This window comes from Prinia subflava, chromosome Z (genome assembly GCF_021018805.1).
Source record: "Prinia subflava isolate CZ2003 ecotype Zambia chromosome Z, Cam_Psub_1.2, whole genome shotgun sequence".
Classification (NCBI taxonomy): Eukaryota; Metazoa; Chordata; class Aves; order Passeriformes; family Cisticolidae; genus Prinia; species Prinia subflava.
Window position 1 is genome coordinate 84503036 of NC_086283.1, and position 13963 is coordinate 84516998.

General features: G+C 39.2%; 1 protein-coding gene across 4 annotated transcripts in view; it reads left to right on the forward strand.

Moving 5' to 3' along the window:
- RAI14 (retinoic acid induced 14) overlaps positions 1-13963 on the forward strand; it is a 96889-nt gene that overhangs the window by 34293 nt on the left and 48633 nt on the right. The window lies entirely within an intron of this gene.

Consider the following 13963-nt stretch of genomic DNA (forward strand, 5'->3'; position numbering starts at 1 on the left):
TATGCCTTACCTGATGATTCCTAACACTTTGAATTGGACCAGGATTCAGGAAGCATGGATACATTTCCTGGTTCTCTTGGCGGTCTGTTGGTTTCTTAGTTTCTGCTGAAACTTAATTTCTTTCTAAACTTTTTTGTTGTCGTGGTTAAGTGTACACGCTATTAGAGGAAAAGGGTACTTGATGTGTGATCAGGCTCACAGGCTCCTGTCTGTGTTACCAAGCAAGGTATTATAATATGATGGTAATTGTAGCATGGTGTGTTTTAGAAAGACTTGGGAGTAGTTACACCTCAGTCAGTCCCCAGTAATTTTTTTCTTGCTGGCTCTGTCACTACGAGAAACAAAAATATTCCTTCTTGTCATGTTTCTTTAGTTTTCCTGCAAGAATCAGTTTATTTTTCTGGGAGCCTGGCCTGAGTTGTGGGTGGATTTAAACCACCCACAACTGGTTTTTTATGTAACACTTAGACATTACATACTTAATTAAGGCATCTCTGCATACCTTCTTAAATGGCACCATGAATACAAAGAGGACCAGAGCGATAACAATGGCTGAATGGTTGCCATTAATTCCAAGGGGCTATGTGAAATATTTGAATAACTGAGGTATTGATGGCTTCTCTTGCGCATATTTCAGTAGTGAATTGAAGAGTACTTTATGTCTTACAGTTGATTACTCTGATTTCCTTCACAGCACCTTTTTTCCATTCATCGTTTATGTGATGGAGAAAATTACATCCTTTGTGACTTAGTGAGGTGTATTCTGAATTCATGTGCATTCTTTTCTCTTTCCCAGGTATATTAAAAGGTAATCTTATTTTGGTTTCCAAATAGTCCTTAAAACATCTTTTTCCAAAACGTTTCATGCTATTAAGTGTGAAGTAGTAATAAACCACAGGTTGCTTCAAAGTTTATAAAGGCAAATTTTTTAAAGCTGCATTGCTGCAGAAAGGTGTAACAACTTGTTCATTATACCTATGTATTTTGTAATGATAATGGCTGGTGCATCAATGTAGCTTTTAAGAGAAATACCCATTTCTTTTCCAAGAGAAAGCTTAAGGCTATTTATCTTGGAGTCTTCTAGAAAACCCTGCTTATTTGTGTAATACCTTTTTAAAATAGTTAGCCAGATGGATCCAGGCTACGCTTGTGCATGTCACATATGTCTAACGCCTTTCCTTCTCCTGGGACCAAACTACATTACATCATATTTTATGATTACAAGACAGAATTTTGGTGGAACTTAGCCATATGGTTGAGTCATCTGTTCTCTTCAATTTTGGAAGGATTATACTAGCATCTTCAAAAGACTATTAAATTTATTGGCTTTTTTAACCCATAAAATTTGGAAACCTTCTGCTGTCTCTGGCAATGAAAACGATCTCATTTTCAGCTTATTTGTATAATCCTTTGCAGTTATTAACTGAGTCTGTTAAAGATGCTGTTACAGGATGAAAAAAAAAAAGAAGGATACTTGTATGTTATTCTGGGTTTCCTATCTCATGAGATGGAAGAGAACCCCTAAGATACGTGACGTGGATTCCTAAAAGAAACTAAAAAATCAACAAATTCACATTCATTGTATTTTTGTCATGACTCATAAATCTCTTAGGCGTTATATCTTCTTCCATGAAGACTTAAAACCTGTTACAAATCCTTGCTTCCCCTCTGCTCCTCCACTCTTTCACATGAATTATTGAAAAGCATGTTTTGAAAAAAGAGGAGAATTACTTGTCCACTGACTGACCTTTGCTCCTGGGAACATGTCTGAATTCAGCAGTAACTCAAAGTTGTTGTGTTAGATGCATGGTATCCAACATAGCCCTGGTCTGCAGTGTCAGTCTTTGAAATGTGTTTAGAGTAAACTGATCCTGATGGGGAGCACAGCCAGGGATATTGGTCAGGTCAATCTTGCTTGTAAGCATCAAGGGAGAAATATTTTATAAGATTTATGATACTACTAGGGATTTCTCTCTCACGTCAGCTCTTGCAAGAACTGTTATGAAATGGTTATAGCTGTAGCAGGGATGTTTTTGATGGTGGGAAAGGGGCTGGTAGCATGGCCAGTCCACTCACTTTCCCTGGGGTTGTGTGCTGTTTCTCTGGAGAGTCTCTGGGGAGTGGACTGTCCTTCAGGATTTTGCACTTCGTACATCATATTATTATAGGTTTTTAATTTGCGGTAATTTTGTACTGGGGAAGTTGAAAATCTCTATACTGTTGAGCTGCTGAGCTCTATTACAGAAAATATGTGCAGATCTTTAAAGAAATCAGAATATGAACTAGACAACCTGCAGTAGAGTGTCTTGATACAGCAGCAACAGTATTCCTTAGAGGGGAAGGACAGACAAACCACTGGCAGCACTTACCCTGATAACAGGAAATTATCTTGATGGTTGTGACATGCAAATATAGTCCAGCCTAGGACTAATTAGTACGAGCCAAGTGAATCTGTAATTAAAACAAAAAGGCAAAGGCTTGTTTGTAGCTCTTGTCATCTTGTGTGAGCCATCCTAGTGCATTTGGTGAATTGCAAGATATCCAAATTAGCCGAAGCACTGTAGTGAAAGGACTGAGTGTGCTAGTAAACCACATATTATTGATCAGAATATTCAAATGAGGACAGGTTATTGATGTGCAGGTTGGTCCATTAATACTGAGCTGTGGTGGTGGTGCCAGGCAGCAGACAGCTATCAATCACTGATCAAGTAGGCAATAGTTAAACCCACAGCACTGGCTTGGGATAGCCAAAACTGAGTTTCCAGAGGCTGTCTGGAGAAAGGTGTGTAAGCTGTGGCTCTGATCAGATAAAAGGCAAGGAAATCCATGCCTGCTGAACAGAAAACTTGTGCATGTCATTATTCATGCCTGTAGAGAAATGGAACTCTTTCTTCAGATGAGGCCTAAGGAAAGGAGCTGGGGTGAGTTCCTGCTTGTTCTTTCTCTCCTTTTGCTTCAGGCCTGCCATGTGTGGGCAGTTGTTGTTCTGCATACAGAGAGTCTGACGCATAAAAGACTTGTCTGATTCTCAGTGCATGTGATGTGGAGGATAAACAACGTGGGAAGATGTGGTAGTGTGAAATCTCACATGTTCTTCACTGGCAGCTGAAATGGATTTTATTTTAATGCAAAACAATTGCTTGCTTTTCCCCATGACTCTCGGATTTAGCCTTCATTGCAGTCATAGAAGTAAAAGCAGCTAAGCTTAGCTTGATTCTTTAATATTTGATTTTTGGAAACTGACAAATATTAGGTCTAGAGGTCAGTCCACAGTACTAACATCTGTTACTGGCCTCAGGAAGATCAGACAAATAGTGAAACGTTTTTGCCTTCTTATGTAGTCATGAAGTGCTTTTGGAGATTGAGTTGAGTCCTTGAAGACTCCAAACAAAATAATTTTTTGAAATAGGGATTTGTCTCTATGCTTACACTATGTTTTGTTTGGCTTTGTCATGGGTTTCAGAATAGAGGGCTGTAATCCTGTAACAGTGGTTATGTCCTTTACAAGAATGACAAATTCAACTATAAATAGACTGTTTTTCTACTCTGAATAGTTCTGAAATGTTAATACATATTTTGTTATGGATTTGGAAATTGTATTGCTTCCTACAATGGCATTCTAGTAGGTATAAAAATACTGTGAAGTGTTTTTAAAAACATGTAAGATCTTTTCTGGCACTTGTGGAGAATATTAAGATGGTGAAGTTTAGTCAAGTAATGTACTTTGTCTTGCTAACAGAGGGGCAAAAACTTAGCAACTTTCATTGTGAGCTGAAATTTCATGGAGGTATTTGTAATACAAACATAAAGTGCCATGGTGGCTTGTACCTTATGAACACAGCTTATAGCAGTACATCTTACATTAATTCTGAAGTTCTGTTTGATGTTTAATTTTTTTTTCTTTTTTCTTGTCTGCAACCTTTGTGTCTGTATTCCCTTTGTAGAATAATGGGGAGGAAAAAAGGGTAGCAGCTCTAAACATCATGAAAATCAGCTTACTGTGCAGCAGTGGCAAGATAAGCAATATTTTGAGACGTTTAGCAACAGACAGGAGGAAAGATAGAGCCTTAGGTCTAAAGTGCCAGCACACTGTTTGTTGTTCTGTTTGGCCATCAGAAATCAAGAAGATCCATCAAATTACCTGTATTCCCTAAGTTTACTAGTCAACAGAAACTGGAGCATGCTACTAAAAATCCAGGTAGACATAGTCGGCTCAGATACCCAAAACAAGTTGTAGAATAATAGAATATGCTGATTTGGAATGGACCCATCAGGACTGTTGAGTCCAGCTCCTGGCCCAGCACAGCACACCCCAAGAGACACACACCATGTGCCTGAGAGCATTGTAAAAACACTTCTTGAACTCTGCCAGGCTGGTGCTGTGACCACTTCCCTAAGGAACCCATTCCGGTGCCCAACCACCCTCTGGATGAGGAACCTTTTCCTGATATTTTAAACCTCCCCTGACACAACTTCAGGCCATTCTCTTGGGTGCTGTCACTGTCACCCCAAAGAAGAGATCAGTGTCTGCCCCTCCTCTTCCCCTCATGACGGAGTTGTAACTGCAGTGAGGCCTCCCCAGTCTCGTCCTGCCTGAACAGACCAAGTGACCTCAGCCACTCCTCACACAGTTTCCCCTCAGACCCTTCACTTCCTTTGGATGCGCTCTGATGGCTTCATGTGTGGAATTTATAAACCTTTCACTAGGGAAGTCTTTTGTCTGTGCCATTAAATGTTGAAATCTGAGAGACTTTCCTGTCCCTATCTAGAACCATGGAGTTCAGGTGTGTGCCATGGTCCTTGGGCACACTCTGCTCTTCACAGACCTCTGTGTCTAACACACAGTATGGAGGATCATCAAGATCACCAACACAATAGCTGAATAAAAAAACTTTGCTTGCAGAGTTAGCATTCTCCCTGCATCTCACACCCTATTTACCACTGAAATATACTTACCAGATAAAAGGTCATATTAGATTATCCAGGCAATTTTACTTCTTGAACCTCTTGATTTCCCCTTTGTCCCAACTGACCGTGAGGCAGTTGTGCAGCAGAAACCCCAATACTCAAAAGGCTTTATGTGAATTGTTATTTGACCTTTGTAAGTAACTGAAGTCTGTTGATTAAGTAGTTCTTCAGATCTAAAACTTTGTTAGAAGTGGTCTGTTTCATGTCTCGTGCCGATTATCAGTTTCTTGTGTATATATATTTTTATTTTTAAGGGTAGGGAAAATTGAGGATCCTTGAATTACCATTTGAGAAGTGTGGTCGTTTTTAAGTCTGTGTTTTGACACCTCATGGATTTTTTTGAAGAGAAGAGTTCCCATGTGTCCAGCAGTAATCAGCAGTTAGTTATATTTTAGTTTCAGTACAATTGTTGAGTAATTTCAAGAACAGTCATCTGAGTTCTCTGTAGTTCAGATCATTAGAACTTTGAGAAAACACAGAACAATGGGAGATGGTCACTTCAAACAGAATAGATTTAACGTCTTTATTTTTAGAAAGTCCCTTGTGTTTTTTCCTGTGTTAAAGTAAACATTGTTTCATTTACACAAATATACACAATTAATTCTTGGCTTTACTTTCTTCTGTCTTACTGAGAGTGATTGTTTGCATGAGGTGTGGTTACTGCTATTCCTTTGCTGTCTGAAAATAAAGATAAATCTTCAGGTGCTGTACTGATGATATGTGAGATGATAAAAAATTGACAGTAGCTGGACTTATTGCCAGTGCTCTGCCTGTATGTTACTAACCATTTATATGTATTTTTTCTTGTTTTGTTCTAATGCCTTGCGTGTTGTGAGCTTTTGGCTCATCGCTTTTCCTTTATACTCAATAGAATGAAATGGCTTATGTGAAAACATCAGTAATTGCTCAAAAGAAAACACCTAGATGTATGTTAGCAGGAAATGCTGCTGTTCCTTAAATGAACAGATTGATTTATCTCTTTTAAAAAGGCTGAAAAGTAGTATCTGAATTAAAAAAAAAACCAAAACATTGTGGCCTTTAGTAAGAAGTCAAACAAGCAGCATGTGCGAGCTGTGTGCCTCCCAATCCCTACAAAACTTCACCATGTACCTCTAAACTCACTAGCGTGGCCCAGCTGTATTCCTTGATCTGGGTGAACTGTGTCGTGCTCTTTTGTCCTTCCTTGCTGACTTTTACTCTCAAGCTCTTCAACTTTCTTGCTCTCACAGAAATGAAGCCTTGAAGTTGAGTTACAAAGTGGCTGCTTTTCTGTGCTTTAACTATGCATGTTCCCTTCCTGACCTTATGGCTACTCTGTGTTCAAAGCCTGACTGAAACTGTGAAACTAACCACAGGATTTTTTTTAGAATAACCCAAACAAACAGCAAAGCAAACAAAAAGCAAACAAAAAACCCCACTCACAAAACTAACCAAACCACCACCAAAACAGACAAAAAAACACCCAAGAAACTTGCATGTAAGGAATACAAATATCTCAGCAAAACAGCAAACTTATTTCCACTTTCATTTCCCTCTTGAGTGTTCTTGGAGCACAGCTCACAACCTGCTGCAAATTCCAGTCATCATTTAAGCAAAGACCACACAAACTTTTGTCTACAACTTCCCTCCCCCCACATCCCCTGTCCCCAGACTTGCAGTCTTAGCTGACCATTTTACTCAGGTCATCTTTCCCCTTCTCTCTTGGTGAAAGACCCTTTCTTTTCACAGCTTGTGGTCCCCTTCTGCCAGGAAAGTTTCCGGGCAGACTCTCTGGCTGATAGAAGTGCCCTGCTGAGTGACTTGCTGTTTGGTTGCATTATTCTGGGGTTCAGCATGAAAAAATGGTTTACTTGGATAATAATCACTTCTTTATCTACAGAAGCTACCCAGTGAATGGGTAATTATCAAGGTTTACTGACAATCTGCTGTTAGTCTTTTGTTACCATTCCTTGTCCATTCACTCCAACTGCTTCCTGCCTTCCCTGTCGTGCTTTTTATCTCTGATTCAAATGGAATTCGTCGTCTGACACAAATACAGTCTCCAGTATCAAATAGACCTCATGCAATCAGCATGACCAGTTACCCCAGCTAGGCACCATAGCTCAAGAAGCAGGAGGAGGGCAATAGTTGTAAAATGTGCACAGGTTATTTGCATTGCTGCCATTTCCACCTTTGAAGAATTGCATGTGTAATCTTGTGAGCTGCAAATATTTCATCTTATGTAAATATAACTAATGTTATTAGCCATCAGTCACCTAAAATAGGCCACATGGATGGTCAAGTGAAGCTGGAAAAGACTCGCTTGTACCAATTAGTGTCATTTAGATAATATCACTGTGAATACTTTGAAAGCAATTGTCATGCTTTGCTTTTCTGACAACTTAATTAGAGGTCTAGACCTTACTTGTGGTGAAGTTAATGAACACAGCATCTTTTGGCATGGCCTTTCAGAGCGCTGCCTCGGTCGGGTGCGGTGCAGCAGAGGTCAGCTTGCAATGTCAGTGCTGTATCTGTGCCGAGGGCAGGCTTTGGGAGCCACAGCAACTGAAATGAGCCCGGGAGGCAGCAGCTGGTCATCTGCTGAGCTCTGAATGTCCTGGGGGAAGCTGCTGCTGTCTGGAATAAGCTGTTGCTGATAAGGTCAACAACAACCTGTGCTTCTGCAAGTGAGATTTCCACTCCCATCACCCAAGCTTGCTGCTGGCAAATACAATCTCTAAATTACAGATGGAAAGGCTGGGAAAGGTGTAAGCTCCTTACCTACATACCACTGTCTCCGAGACTGTAGTGTTTTCAGATAAGCCATTCTTTTGAGAAAAACTATCATCTGTTCTTTTAACTTCAAGGGATGTTTTGTTTTGTGAATGCAGTCAGCACAATAAGATTGTTCTTATTTTTAAAACTCTCTTGGGAAGTCCAACACATGTGGACTTTTGTGGGTGACCTTGTGATGTAGTGGTGTTCAGTGTCTTTGCCATTCGTTTGTTTGTGACGCCAGTCTTTAAGTATTCCTTTCCTTTTCGGACACTGAGTTGCTGAGTTCGAAATTATCAGGAATTTCAATTTGCTACTCAGCTTCCCTGCAGTTCTGATTTCAGTGAAGATAACATAACTCTGTCTCCAGTAGCTTTGCAACAATGCAAGGTCACTTAAATCATCTCCTGTAGGCTGCATGCCAAAGATAAAGAAACAAAGTTGTTGCCAGTTAATGTTTGCTCAGGTATTTGCTCCTGGAAAACGTTGTACAAGTGCTAAATAAAACTGTCACCTCTTGTTATGTGTTATTTCTTGCATGATGTGTGTTGGTAGTCTCAGACAATTGAGGTTTAATATCCCAGTATGGTGGTGATGAAAAAAAGAATAGGTACCTTTTTTGAACATGTTTTGATTCCTCAGCTTCTCTTCTGGAAAGGATATTGTTCACTTTGTGACAGAGAAAACATAGTATAAAACAGCGAGTGCAAGCTTCAACTCCATAGGAAAACAGGCTTTGTTATAAGGATTTCTCTTTAGACCCCAAATCTGTCAGCTTGTCAACATGTGATCCCAAATATGAAGTATTTTTACTGGATGGTTTCAGCCCCACGAGTATAATAAGTACTTTATTAGTATCTTGCAATGATAAAATTGGAAATAAATTGTGCAGAGAGAGAGCTTACAGGAGACTGAACAGCTGCCAGTGTATTGCTGTTGGTAACTGCTGCCAAAGTTGGTGATGCCGTGGTTTTGAGAGGTCATCCTGATGGTGATCACTGAAGGTGGTGTGAGCACTCTGCACTGGCTTGAGTATTCTTTTTTAATCATTAGTCATAAACTTGTGGTGTGGTTCAGGCAATCAAGTTCTCAGCCTCACTTCATTAACACTGACCACACAGTGCCCCGTGCAGGAGTTGCTTTCCATCCTAAGCATGGCTACCTCCTTTCTCAGGTTCATGAGTGTTTCAGTATGAAAAACACTGAACTGTTACTAGGGAGGTACACGCTTTTCATCTGCAAACTGAAAATCAAGAATAAAAAAAGAATAAATGGTTGAGAGGAATGTTCAATGCCACCTGAATTTTAGCATGCCATCCTTTTAGTTATCAATGTTGTATTTTAGGATTTATTAGGGATGACAGATTATCTGATCCCCTGCATATTAATAGGAAAATGTTTACTATTTTTAGGTGTGACTGAAAAACACCTGTTTTATCCAAAAACTTGCACATCTTGAGCTTTGATCAGATTACTTTGTCTCTGTATATCTAATACTCATTATTGATACCTATACAGAACACTATACACATTAAAAAAACCCACAAACAAATGAACTCTTCCCCCTCCCCCAAATGTGAAGAAGGACTGAGCGGAGCACTGGCTGTGGTCTATGAAGCTGAAATACGCATTTCATCAATTTTGCATGTGTTCACAAGCCATTGTTATTGCAAAATGTTAATTGTTTGAAGGAAAGCTGTTGATAACTCTTTGGCATGTGGCCTGCAGGAGTCGGGGGTGTGTGTAGGGTGGGGGTTAAGGTGAGGAGAACTCACACGTACAGTCATTTCTAGGATTAGATTCTTCCAAATTCATTACATGTATGTGTTTATGCTCAGGTTTGGGTTTCTTTTACTAGAATGCTACATACTCGGTTGACTAACCTGTGTACTTGCAGCAGTCTTAACATAAAACAAGCAAAAGACATCTCCAAACAAAACAAAAGAACTCCCAGCCTTGTTGGTGATGAAAAGTACCTGCTTAGCTGTTGGTTTTGTTGCTCTTGTGCTATAGTAAAGATTTTTGTGAAGAGTGTGCTGCTATTTTGTGCTAACCTTGAGTTTGAAGTGCTCTGCATGGGTTGGCTCAGAATGTTAGAGGCAGAGACCTCTCTGACACTCTCTTATGTCACCTAAACGAGTGGTATAACAGAACTGAAGCTTCCCAAGGGCTGTGTGGTGGATGGTGCCGTGCTATTTGGATGAGATCTGAAAGCAAGGCAAGTGAGGAATCTTTAGTTAGAGGGGGCAGGATGTGGTGCACAGGTGAAGAGGGGGCCTTACAGAAATGTCTTGGCAGCTTGGAAAAGTGGATTGGGATGGTTTGGAGCCTGCAGTGGAGGAAGCTTGACACAGTGGGTTTATGAAGTTAAGATCTGCAGTTCTGCTGGCCATCCTGTACTCCTGGCAGAAGAGAGCATCTTCTGTGTGCATGTTTTCCAGGACAGACAAATGCTAGTGCTGCATGATGTGTGTCAGTTCAAGGTGGCTTTTACAATGAAAAATAACAGGGAGTACCCATGTTTCGCATCATTCCAGCAGAAGTTACCTCCCAAGTCTTTGGTGTATATTTAAAGATGTGTGACTTGTGGGGTCAAAACCAGGCTAATATTACAAGAGATTCCAAAAATGTAATGTAATGCAACAGTCACTGCCTCTGTTCAGAAATCTGGTCTGGACAGATTTCTCTGTTCTGATCTGCTCTGGACAGCAGTGCCTGTGCAATGTTTGATTGTATGAGGCACTTTAGGAGCCCTACTGACTTAAATACCTCCTACTTTCTTGCCAGACCCTGGGTACAATGTCTTTCTGGGTGTCATATGTATTCTCTTTCAACAGTTTTCTTCCCCTGAAGAACATGAACAGTAGAGCTACAATTCCATATTGAAATGGGTTTTTGAGAGTCTGTTGTGTGCCATTTATTTTATTAGCTGAACCTTTAACTTTTGGAATGCATTGTACAGTGCTGGTCTTTGAGCATAATGGGGAATAAAAAAACCAGTTTGATCCTATCAGAAGAATATTTGAACAACAGTTGATGTCTGCATACTTGTTTCTTCTGTATGAACAGATTTATGCATAATTTCATTTCAAAAATAAAACAAGGTCTGTAAATAGATTTTTGTAGCTTGCATAAAATTGACATTTCATCTACAGTTACACTGATGACACATTATTGATGCCTTAAAATAGAATCTTTATTGCTTTAATAAAAAGATGAATGACTTTATGTGAGCAATAGAGTATGATGGCTTTTAAACATCTTGAGTACAACACAGATATTTTAGCTTATAAATAAGCATGACTCTGCTGTGCAATGATGAAGAGAAACTCTGTGTATTCTTTTGTTTTCTAGGAGCAAAGCAAAGTTTCAGGTACAGTAATGTAATAGATGTTAAACATGCAATTGCAAGAACTAATATAAATGGATTTAGGTATGTGACAATCTCTAAAATTACTCATTCCTTTAACATCTTTGAGTCACAGTGCTTGAAAGAAGAAACACTAATTAGATATAGAAATGAAAGCAGAAATCTGAAATGACTGCCAAATACAGATCTAGCCTAGCCACCAGCCTCTACCATATTCCTCTAAGCAGGAAAAAGAATTAATTCTGCAGTCTGTATGAAAAATAAAGAAATGTACACTGATAGCATTTCCTTGACACTGAGATACGTCTGATGCTATGAGTGTTTTCAGGGTCACTTAATGGCTTGTCCAAGTTCTGTTCAATTTCTCAAGTATGAGAGAATCTTTTTAGCTATACAGATAATTTAAGTTGAGGCATCATTAAGTCTTTCCTTAATTGTGTTTGTATGTGAGTGTCCATTTCAGAATACCAGAAAGGAAATGGTTGAAAACTAGAGTAAAGACAAGTTAAAGAATTTGTTCTTGTAAAAGGGTGATTCCATATGTCATAAAATGTTTTACTGTTAGCATGAACATTGCTTTGCATCAGAATCACTTTCAGAATACTCCAGGGTTCTGCATCTGAGTATCTCTTCAGTGCAGCTTCCATACTGCATAAATACAGAGGGGTAATGTGGTACACGACTGTGTTCATTCCTATTTGGTCTGGGATATTAATGGTAGTGTAATTACAGATGAACACATTTAGCACAACAGCTACTCAAAGGGAAAATTGACACTTTATCTCAGATATTTCTTAAATATGGGAGTAAGTATTTGTGTGCTTACTTGCTTGTACCAGAACACTGAATATTGGAGTATATGTCAATAATGTTTCAATTTATTAGCTGACTATTGAAGGAATATTCATGAAACTGCTTCTTGAAGATGTGTCCATTTTTGTACACTAAAGCTGAATGTTCTTCTGAAAGCTGTTCTACCAAGGATTTTGAGCAGGCCTTAATCTTAACATTTTCCTGTAGTTTATTCTATTTCATATTTCAAAAGTAAATTGGTGATTTCAGGTCAGGAAAAATCTTAAGTTTGGTGTTGTTTTTTTCTTCAAAGCATTCATTAGTATTGGATTGGATATGTGTGTTTGGTGTTTGTAGATTAAGGCTGATTCATCAAATAGCCTGTATGTAAATGTCTTATATGACTGAATAATAAAAAAGCTCAGAAACAGGTCAAACTCAAAAAGATATACTGTCAAATAAAGAGAGTTAACATTAAAATTTTTTATTTACAAGTAAGATACATTTTTTTAACATCTGCTTTTAATAACAGGCTGCCTTTAAAGCATGAAATTCCCTGAATGCAGAATAGGCAATTGAGTCTCATTTTGGGTGGAGTCTGCTGCTCTCTGTGACTCATTGTCATGGAGTCTAAATATTGCTTAAAGAAACAATTTTTTGCTGAAGTAATTAGTGCCCTAGAGTCTATAGAAATTTATTGCAGTGCCATGAGATTAAAGACTATAACCTGCTGGATGTGCACTGACCAATCAGCCATTCCACTGCCATAGCAGACTGCAGTTGCTCTGTTTACGTGCCACTTCCTTTGGCAAAGCTGCCATTCGTACTCTTGGTTACAGGTGGTGTTTTTTCAACTCTTGTCTGCCCTTCTGCCCATACTGTGCTCTCCCTAATGGATTTTTTAATTTGTTTTTTAAATAACTCTTTAACCTGGAACACGTTCCTCCAGTTCCTCCTGTTTTTCAGGGTGTGCACTGAAAACACTAACACTAACTGTGGTGTTAGTTCATATCCATGTGCACATCATACACTTTTTCCTCACAAGCCCAGACAGAGAAATGACAAAGTTTTTATGTATCTGGAGGAAGATAGATAAAAAGTCTGTATAGACCATCAGGACAAGGTGTTGCAGGGGGGAGGAGAGGATGGGAGTTTTTTATTGTTTTTTATTATGTTGAGTATTTCTCAAGGTGTGCATTGACATGAATTCAGTAATTCCAGAAATTGTGTACATATCTAGTGCTGATAAACAGGCAGTTATGCTGGAGCTGAGCTGACTGATGTCAAAGAGAAAGCCACAGCTGTTGAAGTTAACTCTCCTGAGTGCAGCAGAGTGCTATCACTGGTTCAAATACAGCTTTTAACTGCACCAGATAGTTTTTCGTGGAGACTGAACAGTGTTGTTGGTCCAGACTAGAAAGCATGAGTGCAACTTTCAACTCCTTTTCTAGAGCTCCTTTTGCAATGATCACATGGAATACAGAAGGTTAACTGTCCTCTGTTTCCTTAGGATCTTGCTAGATTCAGCTTGGAAGTCTTTTAGAGGAAATAGGCCATTGTCCTGATTGTATAGAGGAGGAGGGAGAGTCATCAAGTTGGGAAGTCATGTCGTATTCCTGATTCAGCTGCTGAGAGGGATCAAAAAGATATAGTGGATTAGGTTTGGAAAGATCTGAAAGTAGGGTGTTTTTCTTTTCTTTCAGTAGTACTGTGTCAGTGGTTGGTTTGTTTGTTTCTTTTGAAGACCAGGGGATAAAAAACTCAATAAAGCTAGCTGCAGTTTGCAAAGGGCAGGCTCTTAACCTGTTAACCTCTACAAAATGTGAGCTGGGAAAAGCCTTTAAAATGGAAAGTTTTGGCTGGTTTGGGTTTTTAGGGTGGGGTCTGGGTAAGATGAGGCACCTCATTGCTTATCCATGGGATGTATATTGTGAGGGTCCAATGGGGCCAGTACAGCTCAAATGGAAACCAGGACTAGAAAAATAAAGGAGAATTTTTGAAACTACATTAAGAAAATATGGTAATCTTTTTCCTGCACTACTCATCTACAGAGTTTCCAAGTAACAGTTCATCTTCAGT